This window comes from Momordica charantia (assembly GCF_013281855.1).
Source record: "Momordica charantia cultivar OHB3-1 chromosome 3 unlocalized genomic scaffold, Mcharantia_2.0 BLBB01000003.1, whole genome shotgun sequence".
NCBI classification, from domain to species: Eukaryota; Viridiplantae; Streptophyta; class Magnoliopsida; order Cucurbitales; family Cucurbitaceae; genus Momordica; species Momordica charantia.
The window spans coordinates 7,870,392-7,888,203 of NW_028275161.1; the positions used below are offsets into that span (position 1 = coordinate 7,870,392).

Genomic DNA, 17,812 nt, shown 5'->3' on the forward strand with positions numbered 1-17,812 from the left:
AACGTCCTAAACACCGCTGTACGTACCAATACTACCGTCGTTTCGCTGTTGTACCGCCGTTCGTCGTGTGCCGCTGCGAGGAGGGGCCGCGCCGGGAGTCGCCGGTCGTCGCTGTTCAAACGCTGCCATGGGAAGGTTGCGCCGCTGCTGATCAACCCGTGCGCATAACCGCCGCAACGTCGCACAACGTCGGAGGAGGGAGTCTCGCACCGCCGCTCGGGATCGCCGGATCTGCTGCAGAACCCGTGCGTTCGCGCCATCGATCGCCGTCTGAAAGCCTCGCCGCTCGTGGATCTACAGTCCGTCGCCACCGAGTAGTTGCTGTTCGTGGAGCTGCTACGCCTCCGCCGCCGTCGGGGTTGCCGGAAAATAGGAATGGGTTGGGGAGATGAAGAAGAACAAACGGGGAGGGGGGGGCGGCTGGGTTGAAGGAGGAGAAGAAAGATAGGGTTCTTTTTTTTTTATTCTTTTCTTTTGTTTTGTTTTAAAACCAATTTTTCCTCAATGAAGGCCCAAGCATCCAAGCCCAAAGAAGAAGAGTCCATTCCCTTAAAACAAGACCCAACATACAAAGTTCGGTAAATATTAATTTAATTGGATTTTTAGAGCTCGATAAATATAGATAAATTTAATTAACAATCAATTTAATATCGAATGAAAAAAAAATCTCCTGGTTCGAGACTAACTAACCTGAAGGACTCGGGGCGTTACAGACTTCCCTCCTTCAAATACTTTCGTCCCCGAAAGTTGACTGTTCTAATAGTTCAGGGTACCTCGCCTTGATATCGTCCTCCCGCTCCGAAGTAGCTTCTTCCACTTGGTGGTTTCTCCATAAAACCTTAACCAAGCGAATCGTCCGGTTCCTCAACAACTTGGTTTCTCTTGCCAAAATCTGAACGGGTACCTCCTCATAGCACAAGGACTCATCTAGTTGTAATGGTTCAGGGTCCAAGACGTGCGAAGGGTCATGAATGTACTTCCTCAGCATAGACACGTGAAACACATTGTGAACCGCTGCCAACAATGGTGGCAGGGCCAACCTATACGCGATTGGGCCGATACGTTCCAAAATTTCAAAAGGCCCAATGAACCTTGCACTGCGCTTGCCCTTCTTCCCAAATCGTAAAATCCCCTTTAAGGGTGCCACACGAAGAAACACCAGTTCACCTACCACAAACTCGAGCTCCCTATGCCTGACGTCCGCATAACTCTTTTGACGGCTCGGTGCGACTTGCATCCTTCCCCTGATCTTTTGAATGGCACTGTTAGTCGCCTGCACCAAATCCGGTCCCAAGAGAACTCTTTCTCCGACTTCGTCCCAATTAACTGGGGACCGGCACTCCTTCCCATACAGTGCCTCGTATGGGGCCATCCCAATCGTGGCCTGAAAACTGTTATTATAAGCGAACTCTATTAGGTAGAGGTACTTGTCCCAGCTATCCCCAAAGTCTAACATGCAAGCCCTGAGCATGTCCTCCAAAACCTGGTTCACGCGCTCCGTCTGACCATCGGTTCGGGGGTGAAACGCCGTGCTAAAGTCCAACTTAGTGCCTAGGGACTTGTGTAGACTCCGCCAAAAAGTCGAGGTGAAACGCGGGTCTCGATCGGACACTATGGATACCGGTATACCATGTAGCCTGACCATTTCTTGTAATTACAGTTTCGCCCATTTTTCTACTGTATACGTGGCCTTGCCGGGAATAAAGTGAGCAGACTTGGTTAAACGATCTACAACTACCCAAATCACAGTGAATCCCTTAACCGTCCTTGGTAGTCCTGTAATGAAGTCCATAGCCACATCGTCCCACTTCCAGACTGGTATGCTCAAAGGTTGCAGCAATCCAGCAGGTCTCTGTCTTGAAGCCTTTACCTGTTGGCAAGTCAAACACTTGCTAACAAATTTGAGCTATTTCCCTCTTCATGTTATGCCACCAGTAATGTTTCTTGAGGTATTGGTACATTTTGGTACTTCCTGGATGGACCGAGTATGGAGTATTGTGTGCCCCTCCCAATAAGTTCTTCCTCAAAGAATAATCTTTTGGCACACACAACCTTCCGCGAAAAAGCAAAGCTGCCTCACCCGAGATAGTGAAATCCTCATGGCCCACCATACTAAAGCCTTTGGCCAAGCTAGGGTCTTCCTTTTGGGCAACAATGATCCTGTGCCTCAGACTGGGTTCCACCGAGAGTCGAGCCAACAGCGCGGAGACATCATCCACCGTCAGCTCTACCTCCAAGCGTTCCAACTCGCTGTGCATTGGACTGCAAATCACAACAAGAGATGCCACACTTGCCGCCCTTCTACTAAGAGCATCAGCCACCACGTTTGCTTTACCCGGATGGTAACTAATCTCACAATCATAGTCCTTCACCAACTCTAACCACCGCCTCTGTCTCAAGTTAAGCTCCTTCTGAGTGAAAAGGTACTTCAAACTCTGATGATCCGTGAAGACCTGAATTCTCTCTCCGTAAAGGTAGTGCCTCCACAACTTTAAGGCGAAGACCACTGCTGCTAGTTCTAAGTCATGAGTGGGATAGTTAAGCTCATGCGCCTTCAGTTGCCAAGAAGCATAAGCTATAACTTTCCCATGTTGCATCAGCATACATCCCAAGCCCTTTCGTGAGGCGTCGCTGTAAACCACCAAACCTCCCGTCTCGTCGGGGACGGTTAACACCGGAGCAAACACCAAACGCTTCTTCAGTTCTTGGAAAGTCTCCTCACACTCGCTGCTCCAAGTGAAGGTGGCATTCTTACGAGTCAACTGCGTCAACGGTGCCGCTATCCGAGAGAAATTCTAGATGAACTTTCTGTAATAACCAGCCAAGCCGAGGAAACTACGAATTTCTGTAACGGAACTAGGTCTTGGCCAATTGCTAACAGCCTCCACTTTGGCGGGGTCTACTGCAATACCCTCCCTGGTGACTATGTGTCCTAGGAAAGCCACTTTGTCCAGCCAGAACTCACACTTCGAAAACTTTGCATACAACTTATTTCCCCGTAATGTAGTCAAAACCTGTCTGAGATGTTCCTCGTGACACTGCTCAGTCTTGGAGTATATCAGGATGTCATCGATGAACACAATGACAAAAGAATCTAAATACTCCTTAAAGACCTGATTCATTAGATCCATAAAGGCTGCCGGAGCATTTGTGAGTCCAAAAGACATCACAACAAACTCATAGTGCCCATACCTTGTTCTGAACGCTGTCTTCGAGATGTCGGCCTCATTTAGCCTTAACTGGTGGTACCCCGAACGCAAATCTATATTCGAGAACACCTTCGCCACCTGAAGCTGATCAAAAAGGTCAGCAATGCGTGGTAGGGGATACTTATTCTTAACCGTAACTTTGTTTAGTTTTCTGTAATCTATACAAAGTCGCATAGAACCGTCTTTCTTCTTAACAAAAGAGCACGGCGCGCACCCCAAGGGGATACGCTTGGGCGGATGAAACCCTTGTCGAGTAATTCTTCCAACTGTAGCTTCAGCTCTTTCAACTCTGCCGGAGCCATTCGATAGGGTGCTTTCGAGAAGGGAGCCGTCCCTAGCAGCAACTATATACAAAAGTCCACTTCGCGGGACTGAGGCAAACCAGGGAGGTCCTCAGGGAACACGTCAGTGAACTCATTAACCACACGAACCGCCTCAATGCTCGGCACAACCTTCCTTGCATCCACAACGCTAGCCAAATAGGCCCAGGCACCACGCTGGAGAAGATGGCTGGCCTTTAATGCCGACACCACCCTCAGGACCCCGGCCTTGACTCCTTTAAAGGTATAGTTTTGTCTAGAGCGCAAGCGAAAGCTAACTTCCTTCTTCGAGCAATCGATATTAGCCTGGTTAGCAGCTAACCAATCATGCCTCGTATCACATCGAAATCCTGCATATCCAGTTGAATTAACTTCACCTCCACGGTCTGACCATCGAAAGAGAGCTGGCCTCCCTTCACCACTTGACTAGTGACCAGCACAGATCCTGACGGAGTGGATACCGACAACAAAAAGCCTAACGATTCTAGATCTAGGTCCGCATGTCGAACAAAGGTAGAAGCAATGAAAGAATGACTAGACCCCGAGTCAAATAAAGCGTAAGCAGGCATACTGAGTACTAAAACAGTCCCTGCAAAAGTAACACGCATGCAATAAAAACACAAGCATATACATACAGCTCAAGACTCGTAAAGAGAAGCTACCTGTGACCACGCCTCGGCATGCTTAACATCCCCCCTGGTAAGAGCGAAGATGCGCGCCCTATGGGTTCCACCTTGAGTTGCCGCCGTCGCAGGGATCCTCTGGCCTAAAGCTTGGGTATTCGAGCCGGTCATCGGACACTCCCTTGCAAAATGTCCTTCCTTCTCACACCTGTAACATATTCTCCTTCCCGCCCAACACGGCCCAGCATGGCTCTTCTTACAAGAGGGGCACACCGGAGAAACAGTCTGCCTTTGCACAAGCTGCTGGTGTCCTCTCGAGGATTGACTGGAGGAGAACGATGCAAATTTCCTCTTGACCCCCGAGCTGGAGCCCATCACCTGCTGAGACTGAGGCTCCTCGAGACATTTGTCCATAACCAACGCACACCTGACTGCTGCTTCATAAGTAGTTGGCTCCTTGAGAACAAGTAGCCCCTTGATCTCCCTACGCAAACCGTCAATGAACTTGTCAATCTTTAATTGTTCAGTAGGAATATATTGCATTCCAAAACGGGACAGCTCAGTGAACTTCCTCTCGTATTGGGCCACAGTTAGGCTCCCTTGAGTGAGACGGAGAAATTCTGTCCGTTATTCGTTCATGACAGTCACAGGGAAATAGTACTCATAGAGTAGGTCCTTAAACCTTGCCCATGTGACGGGTGCGTTGGCGTGATCCTCCGCTGCCGCCACCGACTCCCACCAGTTTACTGCTTCTCCCCGAAGCATAAACACTACTCCCCAGACCTTGAATTTGTCGGAGCATCCCAAATATACACAAAGGGCTTCCAACTCCCCGACTCATTCCTCGGCTGCAGTAGGCCTCTCACTCACCCCGTTGAAAACGGGTGGCCCGAAGCGTTTGAAATACCTGATAAACTGGACCTCCTCTTGTTGAATCTGTGCCCGGCGAGGCTGCTGCGCCTGAGCCCCACCGGCTCCATTCACATTATCCAGCAATACTTGCAATGCCTCAGCTAGTAACGCCACCTGGGGATTCACCTGGGGAACTCCCTAAGGTGCTGCCTGCGGGACCGGGGGTGCTACCCCTCCAGGAACTGCCGGGGGAACATTTGGATCCGCTGCTTCCTCACCTCTAGGGTTCGGATCCTCGTAGTTGTGAGCTCTCCTGTTCCGTCTAAAAGCCATTGTCTAAAGGAACAGAGAATAGAGAACTAAGGTCATTAACACACTAACCGGGGCACAACACAAGTGCAAAATTCAAGCATAGTCTACATAATAAACCAAGAAACACACCGACCTATCTAATATCAGTCAATAATAATATCTCAATCATAAGCAATGTAAGACATTCATGATCGAACATCCAGAACTCGGAAACGTACCTGGTGATGACGAGGAGACTGACAACGACCGTACACTGACGACCTAGATTCTAGGACAGTCTATAAGAACAACTCCGCTCTGATACCAATTTTAACGACCCAGAATTTCCCGCACATCTCTAGGTCACTTTAACTACACAACTAATTAAATTTAACCCCGACCGACTACACCCTGCCAACTTCCTATGCAAACAAACATATAAAATCAAGTTCCAATCCTCATCAATTTAGCGTTAAATCAATCTCATAGAATAACATTCAACAAGATTCGTGAACCGCTTCACGAGGCAAGTTTATTTCTCAATCTATATGAATCTAAATAAATGGAATAAAACTCGAATAGCCACCTATCCCGATGTGAAACTAACAACAAGGAAAATCTCTCAATTATTCAAATACGAATAAACCGTTTATTGGCCATAACATAAGGCCTTAACAAATCACTTAAACTAAATAGGAGTAACTAAGCAGCCTATGGTCCTCCTTCGTCATGTCTCCTCCGTCCCATCACCATGGTCACCCACGAGTCCTTCACCTGAAAAATTCATTGTAGAAGGGGGGGTGAGTATATGAAATATACTCCGTAAGTAGCCCTCACCAACACACACACACGTCATGCTCAACTATATCAAGAAACATTCGTAATCATGCTTTTCAATACATTATGCATTTAAACATATACACATTTCGTAACATATTAGTGAGAACCACAACCAGGAAACATGTTAACAACCCAACTCCAACTTCTCTAATATTACCAGTACCTCTATGCTTATCTCAGTTATCATACCCTTCCACAGCTATCTCCTTCGAGTAGAGTCGGCCCCTGACCATTTATACCCAGGGCCCCGACCCTGCAGCATCGGCCCTCGACCATTTATACCCGAGGCCCCGATGACTTCACCATCTATTGGCCCTTGACCATTTCTACCCAAGGCCCCAATAGTCTTTCCTCCAAAGGACTCCTTGTATCGACCCTCGACCATTTATACCCGAGGCCTCGATACTGCGTTAGTGACGTATCAGCCCCCGACCATTTATACCCGAGGCCCTGACACCCACTCTTTCGTTCCTTTCAAAGTTCCAACTTTCACCAGAGTCTTACTATATATTTTCTTTTACCACTAACCCTGCATCTTTCGACTCACAAGTACAGTTCAGCATACTTTCACAAATTTATCAACTTTCTAATAACGAAATGACAACCCAATCATGCTCAATATCCAACATCAGTATTTAACAAGTATTACCATGGATAATAGCTCACTAAACACGCCGAACAAAACATACATATCCAAGCAACAAACATTACCACAGCGATACTCACAGTTTAGCAAAGCAGAAAACTCACCACTTTTCATCGACAAATACCCAACACCATTCCAAATATATTGACTACCACAACGAAGATTATTTAGCACAATGACATCACAAAATTAGCATTAAATATCACAAAAATCAGCACGTTAGAGACCATCGAGCATACATTAACACACGCACACGCCCCTTGTCTACTTACCCACAACCTCACCCTTAAGTTTTACGTCGACCTCACCCTAAGCACACCGAAACAGAAAATACAGCACGTTAATACGCTATTTATCCGACGAAATTAACTCTAAAAGGGTTCGAATGACGCATTACCACCAACACCGACTTTGTATATATGTGGGTCTCCCAGATCTAACTCGCCAAGATGTAGGTAGACTAAGTCGAGCTTCGAACGGATGTGGGTCACCGCCAAACGTCCTAAACACCGTTGTACGTACCAATCCTGCCGCCGTTTCGCTGCAGTACCGCCGTTCGTCGAGCGCCGCTGCGATGAGGGGCCGCGCCGCCGCGGAGTGACTGGGCGTTTATGCTGAACGCACGCACTAAGCGTGGTAACAATTATATAGATGCAAGCGCACACCTGTCAGAGTAATATAAAATGGATGGAGTATCCAAGTATCGATCCTCAAGGACTTCTAAACAATTTCCAAACTCTAAAGTTTTAAAGAATAGTGAATGTTGGAATGAGTGATTCTTGTAAAATGGGAAGTGGTCACAAATAATGGTTTGGATTTGGGATTTGGACTTATAATGATAAAACCTAGCCCGAATTACTTCAAGTTAGCCAACAAAGAATCAAGGACATGCTAAGGACAATATGCATTTTGCTTTAGAAACCAACGACTACGCTTCTCACTTGACTTATGTCTAAGCAAGTTCAAAGTCCTAAGACATTCCCTAATATGTCTATTATGAGATATATCTTAGTTTTAGGATGGAAATAGTCGCAACCTCGGGTTAAGGTCCTATGTCTAGGCTACTTAAGCGGAACCCTTATGTGTAAGGCGCTCCTCTCCTCGGTTTAACCACTCAACAATGCAAATAAGCAACCTTTTCAGTATTGACTTGTTAAGACTTACAGTGGCCTTCTCTAAATCCTAACTATTTGGGAAAACATGTTGAGCAATGAATAGAAAGCAAAAACACTACTTCTTAGCAACCCTTTTTAGACATAAAAGGCTAACTATCCATAACCGGGCTAGAGACGGGAATTTAGAAAGACATATTGAAGAAAATACAGCAAGTAAAATGGTTGAATGTGGAATGCATGTGTGAAAAACAAAAGTTAACTAACGGAGAGTTTTTATCGGGATTGAAAGCTTCGCCCTTCTCTTTCAAGCAAGGAGGAGTGTCACGTGCTCTTTCCTCCAAAAACACAACTCTCTTAACTAAAAATAAAGTAAAGGCAAAGAGAAGATAAGCAAAGTGCTAGATTTTTATATATTTGAATAAGTAGAAAATAACTAAGTACAAATGGAAACAAAACAAAGCTCAATAAAGGAATGTAAAGTACTCGGGATTTAAAAACCAAAAGCAACTAATGAAAGCAACTCAAAAGTACTTAGAAAGCAACAAAGAAACACTAAAAATGATCAAGAGAAGGAAGCAAGGCTTGATGAATTTGGTGGAGAAGTTGCTGGAATTTATAGCTGTGCATAATTGGTTAGGTAGGTCCTAAAACGATGGTGAATCACCCATTTCCAACTCTTTTGACTGACCAAATCGTGCTCAAACTGATAGTGGAACACTTCTTCTACACGTATGCATCGATTGGAACCACCAAAACGCATTGGAAGACGCGTTCCATTAAGGGCAAAGTTGGAAGAAAACCAGTTTTTCTGCAGGCTTCCCAGGCGTCTGGCGCCTCTCATGAAGGTTTTTCCGTCTTTTTGCTTCTTTTGATTAATTTGCACTCTAAAATGGTCCTAAAATGTCATAAATACAATATAAGCCAACCACAAACCATAATATATGAATTTTGCATGAATTGGAACTCAAACGATCGAGAATAATCCGAAACAAAGCTGAAACATAGTAAAAACAGCATCTAAAACCTTCTTTTTACGCATGTAAACAAGCGTAATCACGGAGCGCCGAGAGTCGCCGCCCGCCGCTTTTCGAACACTGGAAGGTTGCACCGCTGCTGCTCAACCCGTGCGCAGAACCGCCGCGACGTCACACAACGCCGGAGGAAAGAGTCTCGCGCCGCCGCTCGGGATCGCCCGATCTGCTGCAGAACCTGCGCGTTTGCTCCGTCGATCGCCGCCTGAAGGCCTCGCCGCTCGTGGATCTACAGTTCGTCGCCGCCAAGTGGTTGCTGTTCGTGAAGCTGCTATGCCGCCGCCACCGTCGGGGTTGCCGGAAAACGGGAATGGGTTGGGGAGATGAAGAAGAACAAACGGGGGGGGGGGGGGTGCTGGGTTGAAGGAGGAGAAGAAAGATAGGGTTCTTTTTTTTTATTTTATTCGTTTCTTTTGTTTTGTTTTAAAACCAATTTTTCTTTTGTTTTGTTTTAAAACCAATTTTTCCTCAATGAAGGCCCAGGCATCCAGGCCCAAAGAAGAAGGAGTCCATTCCCTTAAAACAAGACCCAACATACAAAGTTTGGTAAATAGTAATTTAATTGGATTTTTAGAGCCTGATAAATTAGATAAATTTAATTAACAATCAATTTAATATCGAATGAAAAAAAAAATCTCCTGGTTCGAGACTAACTAACCTGAAGGACTCGGGGCGTTATAGAGATCTTTTACTGGAAAAGGTCATCGAGCCAAAGAACCTTTAGAACTCGTACATTCAGACCTTTGTGGACCAATGAATGTTAGAGCTCGAGGAGGGTATGAATATTTCATCAGCTTTATTGATGATTATTCTAGGTACGGTTACATTTACCTGATAAATCACAAGTCTGAAGCCCTTGAAAAGTTCAAGGAGTTTAAGACCGAGGTTGATAACGAATTAAGTAAAACAATTAAGACACTTCGATCAAATCGAGGTGGGGAGTATATGGACTTGAGATTTCAAGACTATATGATAGAACATGGAATTCAGTCACAACTCTCTGCACCAGGAATGCCTCAGCAGAACGGTGTATCTGAACGAAGAAACAGAACATTGTTAGACATGGCTCGATCCATGATGAGTTTTGCTCAATTGCCTAACTCGTTCTGGGGGTTTGCAGTAGAGACTGCAGCTTACATTTTGAATAACGTTCCCTCTAAAAGTGTTTGAGAAACACCTTAAGAGTTATGGACTGGGCGCAAAGCTAGTTTACGTCATTTTCGAATCTGGGGTTGTTTAGTACACGTGTTGGTACAAAATCCTAAGAAATTGGAACGTCGTTCAAAATTGTGTCTTTTTGTGGGATACCTTAAAGGAACGAGAGGTGGTCTGTTTTATGATCCTGAAGATAAAAAAGTAGTTGTATCGACAAATGCCACATTCCTAGAGGAAGACCACATACGAGATCATAAACCCTGCAGCAAACTAGTATTAGAAGAGATTTCAAAAGATGCTACTGATAAATCAACAAGAGTTGTTGATCAGGCTGGTCCATCAACAAGAGTTGATAATAGACCAAGCACATCTGGTCCGTCACGTCCTTCTCAAGAGATGAGAGAGCCTCGACGTAGTGGCAGAGTTGTAAGACAACCTGACCACTATATGGGTTTAATTGAAACTGAAGTCACCATGCCTAATGATGCTTAGAGGATCCATTGACCTATAAAAGGGCAATGTATGACTTTGATCGAGATCAGTGGATCAAAGTCATGGACCTCGAAATGGGGTCTATGTACTTCAATTCGATCTGGGAGCTTGTAGACAAACCAGATGAGGTAAGACCTATCGGTTGCAAATGGATCTATAAGCGTAAAAGAGACCATTCGGGAAAGGTACAAACCTATAAAGCCCGATTAGTAGCAAAAAGTTACACACGATGGAAGGGATAGACTATGAAGAAACCTTTTCACCTGTAACGCCCCGCGTTCTTTGACTCGTTTATTTTATGATTTAAAATTGGGCCTTTGGATTTCTTCCTTTTTTCGTGAAGTGAAATTATTGGAACTTCTTATTTTGGAGTTTTAATTTTGGATAATTTTGAATCAAGTTATTTTCGTTTGATTTAGATAATTAAGTTCTAAAATTTTGACAAGAGATTTTAATTAAAACTTAATTAAACTTTTGGAAATTTAATTTTTTTCCTCTTGGATTTCATTTTGGGTTGTTGTGAGTTTAATTTAATTACTGGAGTGTTTTCTATAGGATTTTCGCTTCGGGCCTTAGATTTATTTGTTTTACTTTTGTTTTAATTGAAGATCGTTGAGTTTATATTGTTTGAAAGTAGAATTTTGGTTTCTTCAAACCCATGGGCCTTCTATTAATTTGGGAATTGGGCTTTTAGTTTAAAAAAAACAAAAACAAAGGAAATCAAAAGAGAAACAAGTCAAACCCTAGCCATCTCTTTCTTCCCGTTTCTCCCCTTTCTTGTTGCAGCCGCCAGCCCCCCTCCCTTTGCTTATTCTTCTCCAGCAAATCCTCACCGGCGATGGCACCCCTCCGACGAGCGACGGCGTTCGATTCCCACAGCACTTCTTCTTGTTAACAGCGGCAGACCCGGCGGCTCCACGCACTTCCGACGAGGTCTGTAGTTGAGGTGGCGCGACGTACAGCCGGCGGTGGCACGATCTCATCCAAAGCTCGTCCAGATCTGACGCTCAGCAAGCCACGCGCTGTCCTTCGGTGCGCAGATCCGGCGACCTCTGCTTCAGACACGATGATTCGCGGCAACTCCGGCGTCCTGCACCAGTTTCGTGGCGGCGCGTCTTGGTTTCGACTACCTCGTGCGCGACAGCTCCTTTGGCTTTGTACTGCAACAACCCACGACTCACGGCACGTTCGCATCAGTTTTGGACAGCAGCAGCAGCAACATCTTAGGTTCGTGAAGCCAGCGAGTCTTGACGTTTTTCCATCGTTTCAATGACGTTAGGCGGTGACCCACACCTCGTATGAGGCCAATTTGCAAGACCTACCCCGTTCGGCATTGTTTCGGTGTTGACCCACTTCTTTTTGGACTCAAATCAGCCTTACCCATTCCTTTTCGGCGTAGGAGCAACAAGCTCGAGGCTTTTCGAACTCAGTTTTGAAGTGCCGAGCTCATTCAACATCGACCCACTCTCAACCCAAGTGGTCTTAGTGTGAGTTAGTAGGTAACGACTCACATAAACTCGGTTTCAATTATATTTAAGTGTTTCTAATCGGTTACTAACATAGAGATCGTACTTCTTTTGATTTAGGAAGTGTTCGACAAGCTTAAGAGCCTTAGGACTTTTGTTTGTAAGTAGTTCTTACTTGGGGGATGTTTGTTGATTGAATATGTATGAATTGTGTGGTGCTTTCGGTGTGTTTATTATTTATTAATATGTAAGTTAATTGTGTCTTATGAATATTGGCTAATGGTTGTAAGTAGTTTCTTACTGGAGGGATTGGTTGTTGTGTGCTGATATGATATGGTTGCTTGCTCGTGTGCTCATGTGTGATATTTGCTTGTTGCTTGTGGTTGTCATCATTTAGTAGACGTCATTGTTGATAAAACTGTCGATATACCTAGGGAAAATTATGTGGTTGTGTGAGTAAATTGTAGCCAAGTAATCTTAGATGACTATGATTGAATTGTTGTGATGTTCTAATTGATTTTCATAATGAAATTTGTATACCGGTACTATAATCTGTTGTGTCGAAAACATATTGAATATTTATGAGAAATCGGTTGTGTTTGATGTATGCTGGGTATCTATCAATTATACGTTGGTTAAGTTGTTGGTTGTGCCTTTTCTATGAACGATGCCTGTTGGAGCTGTTGGATCACATTGGACTATTTTAAATTAATTGGTTTTACATATAATCATTTGGTGTATCGCATACTAGACTGTTATGAGATTATTGATGCATGAGGCATGGCGTAGTAGCAAGTAGGACTCTTATGAGAGTTTTGAGACATAACAAAGTAAGTAGACAAGGGGCGTGTGTGTGTGTTAATGTATGCTCGATGGTCTCTAACGTGCTGATTTTGTGATGTTTAATGCTAATTTTGTGATGTCATTGTGCTAAATAATTTTTGTTGTGGTAATCGATATACTTGGAATGGTGTTGGGTATTTGTCGATGAAAAATGGTGAGTTTTCTGCTTTGCTAAACTGTGAGTCTTGCTGTGGAAATGTTTGTTGCCTGGATATGTATGTTTTGTTCGGCGTGTTTAGTGAGCTATTATCTTTAGTAATAATTGTTAAATACTGATGTTGGATATTGAGCATGATTGGGTTATCATTTCGTTATTAGGAAGTTGATAAAGTTGTGAAAGCATGCTGAACTGTACTTGTGAGTTGAAAGATGCAGGGTTAGTGGTAAAAGAAAGTATATATTAAGACTCTGGTGAAAGTTGGATTGTTGGAAGGAATGAAAGAATGGGTGTCAGGGCCTCGGGTATAAATGGTCGGGGGCTGATACGCCACTAGTGGAGTGAAGGAGTGAGTGTCAGGGCCTCGAGTATCAATGGTCGGGGGCTGATACGTCATTAACGGAGTATCGAGGCCTCGGGTAAAAACGGTCGAGGGTCGATACACCAATATTGGATAAGGATGAGTGTCGAGGCCTCGGGTATAAATGGTCGAGGGTCGATACGAGGAGTCCTTTGGAAGGAAAACTATTGGAGGCTTGGGTATAAATGGTCAAGGGCCAATAGATGGTGAAGTCATCGGGGCCTCGGGTATAAATGGTCGAGGGCCGATGCAACAGTGTTGGGGCTCTGGGTATAAATGGTCAGGGGCCGACTCTACTCGAAGGACTTAACTGTGGAAGGCTAGGATAGCTGTGATAAGGGTAGGGGTACTTGAGATGTTAGGGAGACTAGAGGTTGGTAGTTAATGTGTTCCTGGTTGTGGTTGTCACCGAATTTTATAGAATGTGTCTATGTTTGAATGCATAATGTGATGAAAAGCATGACTATGAATGTTTCATGATTTGGTGAGCATGATGTGTGTGTGTTGATTCTTTAATAAGCATGACACGTTGTTCCTTGATAAGTATGCTGTTTGTGTGTGACCCTTCAGATAAGGGCTGTTTACTGAGTACTGTGGTTGTACTCATCTCTCTTTTTCCCCTCCAATTTGCAGGTATCGAACTAGCTCTTGGGATGGTGATGGCGAGGAGGAGGCTTGATCGGAAAGACCATTAGCTATGCTGCGTGCAATTAATTTTCCTATAGTTCGGATAGTTGTGGCTATTAAATCTTGTAGTTGAGTTGTTAGTGGTTGGTTTTGTTTAGTTTTATTGTCTAAAGGATGTTGTAAGGTTGCCGATTCATTATTCTTTTTAGAGCATTAATTTTGTTAGCTTCTTGAGTTACGGGATTGTAACCTAGTTAGGATATTTATGAATACATTGTTTAAGTTGAACGTACTTGAATTAGTTTTTACTTCATTGTCATTCGAGATGTTAATATTCATTTAGTGGATGGTTTATAGTTGGTAAAGGTTTCCTTGAAGGGTTTGTTTAATGTGAAGTCGGCATTAAATGGTTTATCTGTATAGGATGTGAGTTTCTCTTAAATCTTTGGTGTTGTTGTCCTAATTGTTCAAGCTCTTGTGAGTGTTGAAAATTAGAGTAGCGCCGAGACGTGTGGTAGCTTTATCGCTTAGTATTGTTGTGAAGATAATTCTCTGGTTTATGTGAAAATTATAGGTAGTTTTAGTAACGGTCCCTGTTTGGAAATGGTGAAATTCCTGGGGCGTTACATCACCTGTTGCTATGATTAAATCTATTAGGATACTTTTATCCATTGCCACTTTTTATGATTATGAAATTTGGCAAATGGATGTCAAAACTGCCTTTCTGAATGGTAATCTTGACGAAAGTATCTATATGTTCCAACTAGAAGGGTTCGTAGAACAGGGTCAGGAACAAAAAGTTTGCAAACTTAAAAAATCCATTTATGGATTAAAACAAGCATCCAGATCCTGGAACATGAGATTTGACGCTGCGATCAAGTCTTACGGTTTTGAACAAAATATTGATGAATCTTGTGTTTACAACAGGATCATGAACTCCACGGTAGCATTTCTTGTTTTATATGTAGATGACATCCTACTTATTGGGAATAATGTAGGATATTTAACTGACATAAAAAATTGGCTTGCAACCCAATTTCAAATGAAGATCTTGGAGAGGCACAATATGTTCTAGGTATCCAAATAGTTCAAAACCGAAAGAACAGAACGCTAGCTATGTCTCAAACATCTTATATAGACAAAGTGTTGTCTAAATATAAGATGCAAGATTCCAAGAGAGGTCTTCTGCCTTTCAGATATGGAATACATCTGTCGAAGGAACAATGTCTTAAGACACCTTAAGAAATTGAGGATATGAGACGTGTTCCCTATGCATCAGCAGTCGAGAGTTTGATGTATGCAATGCTATGTACCCGACCAGACATATGCTTTGCAGTAGGGATAGTCAGTAGGTATCAGTCCAATCCCGGTTATGCACATTGGACTGCTGTTAAGAATATACTCAAGTATCTTAAGAGAACAAGGAACTATGTGCTCGTGTATGGAAATAAGGATCTGATCCTTACTGGATACACTGACTCCGATTTTCAGACTGATATAGACTCAAGGAGATCTACTTCGGGATCGGTGTTCACTCTTAATGGAGGAGCAATAGTGTGGAGAAGTATAAAGCAGAGCTGCATTCCCGACTCCACAATGGAAGCAGAATATGTTGCTGCATGCGCAGCAGCCAAGGAAGCAGTATGGCTTAGGAAGTTCCTAAATGATCTAGAAGTTGTTCCAGACATACATCTGCCCATCACTTTATATTGCGATAACAGTGGGGCAGTGGTGAACTCCAAAGAACCGAGAAGCCATAAGCGCGGAAAGCATATTGAGCGCAAATACCATCTCATCAGAGAAATTGTGCAGAGAAGACACGTTAGTGTAAGACAAATAGCGTCTGAGCACAACATTGCTGATCCGTTTACGAAGGCCCTCTCGGCTAGTGTTTTTTAGAGTCATCTAAAAAGTTTAGGACTATGACTGGGCGTTTATGCTGAACGCACGCACTAAGCGTGGTAACAATTATATAGATGCAAGCGCACACCTGTCAGAGTAATATAAAATGGATGGAGTATCCAAGTATCGATCCTCGAGGACTTCTAAACAATTTCCAAACTCTAAAGTTTTAAAGAATAGTGAATGTTGGAATGAGTGATTCTTGTAAAATGGGAAGTGGTCACAAATAATGGTTTGGACTTATAATGATAAAACCTAGCCCGAATTACTTCAAGTTAGCCAACAAAGAATCAAGGACATGCTAAGGACAATATGCATTTTACTTTAGAAACCAACGACTACGCTTCTCACTTGACTTATGTCTAAGCAAGTTCAAAGTCCTAAGACATTCCCTAATATGTCTATTATGAGATATATCTTAGTTTTAAGATGGAAATAGTCGCAACCTCGGGTTAAGGTCCTATGTCTAGGCTACTTAAGCGGAACCCTTATGTCTAAGGCGCTCCTCTCCTCGGTTTAACCACTCAACAATGCAAATAAGCAACCTTTTCAGTATTGACTTGTTAAGACTTACAGTGGCCTTCTCTAAATCCTAACTTTTTGGGAAAACATGTTGAGCAATGAATGGAAAGCAAAAACATTACTTCTTAGCAACCCTTTTTAGACATAAAAGGCTAACTATCCATAACCGGGCTAGAGACGGGAATTTAGAAAGACATATTGAAGAAAATACAGCAAGTAAAATGGTTGAATGTGGAATGCATGTGTGAAAAACAAAAGTTAACTAACGGAGAGTTTTTATCGGGATTTAGAGCTTCGCCCTTCTCTTTCAAGCAAGAGGGAGTGTCACATGCTCTTTCCTCCAAAAACACAGCTCTCTTAACTAAAAATAAAGTAAAGGCAAAGGGAAGATAAGCAAAGTGCTAGATTTTTATATATTTGAATAAGTAGAAAAATAACTAAGTACAAATGGAAACAAAACAAAGCTCAATAAAAGAATGTAAAGTACTCGGGATTTAAAAACCAAAAGCAACTCAAAAGTACTTAGAAAGCAACAAAGAAACACTAAAAATGATCAAGAGAAGGAAGCAAGGCTTGATCAATTTGGTGGAGAAGTTGCTGGAATTTATAGCTGTGCATAATTGGTTAGGTAGGTCCTAAAACGATGGTGAATCACCCATTTCCAACTCTTTTGACTGACCAAATCGTGCTCAAACTGATAGTGGAACACTTCTTCTACACGTATGCATCGGTTGGAACCACCAAAACGCATTGGAAGACGCGTTTCATTAAGGGCAAAGTTGGAAGAAAACCAATTTTTCTGCAGGCTTCCCAGGCGCCTGGCGCCTCCCATGTAGGTTTTTCCGTCTTTTTGCTTCTTTTGATTAATTTGCACTCCCAAATGGTCCTAAAATGTCATAAATACAATATAAGCCAACCACAACCCATAATATATGAATTTTGCATGAATTGGAACTCAAACGACCGAGAAAAATCCGAAACAAAGCTGAAACATAGTAAAAACAGCATCTAAAACCTTCTTTTTACGCATGTAAACAAGCGTAATCACACCCCCAAACTTAACTTTTTGCTTGTCCTCAAGCAAAACTTAGCAACTTTAATCAGCTTTCTAACACATGGACAAGGAAAAGCAAAAGCAACCGCGATGTTCAATCATAAATTGTCTCAGGGAAAAGATGTCAAAGCCTACCATTCTATTGCCTTTGTAAGCTTAGTCACTATAAACCAAGTTTGAAATGATAAAAACTTTCTCTTTCAAAATCTTTTTTTTCCTTTCAAAAACAGAAAACGTTTTCAAATACCCCTAAGGAATCTGCACACTCCCTCCTTACACTAAGACTTTTACATCTGAAAGACCGGC

At 43.1% G+C, this 17,812-nt stretch overlaps 2 pseudogenes; one reads left to right on the plus strand and one right to left on the minus strand.

Moving 5' to 3' along the window:
- Positions 1 to 724: 724 nt before the first annotated feature.
- LOC148212284 (uncharacterized) lies at positions 725 to 5,337 on the minus strand (annotated as a pseudogene).
- A 9,945-nt stretch (positions 5,338 to 15,282) lies between these two features.
- On the plus strand, positions 15,283 to 15,927 carry LOC148212285 (secreted RxLR effector protein 161 pseudogene; annotated as a pseudogene).
- The last annotated feature ends 1,885 nt before the right edge of the window (positions 15,928 to 17,812 follow it).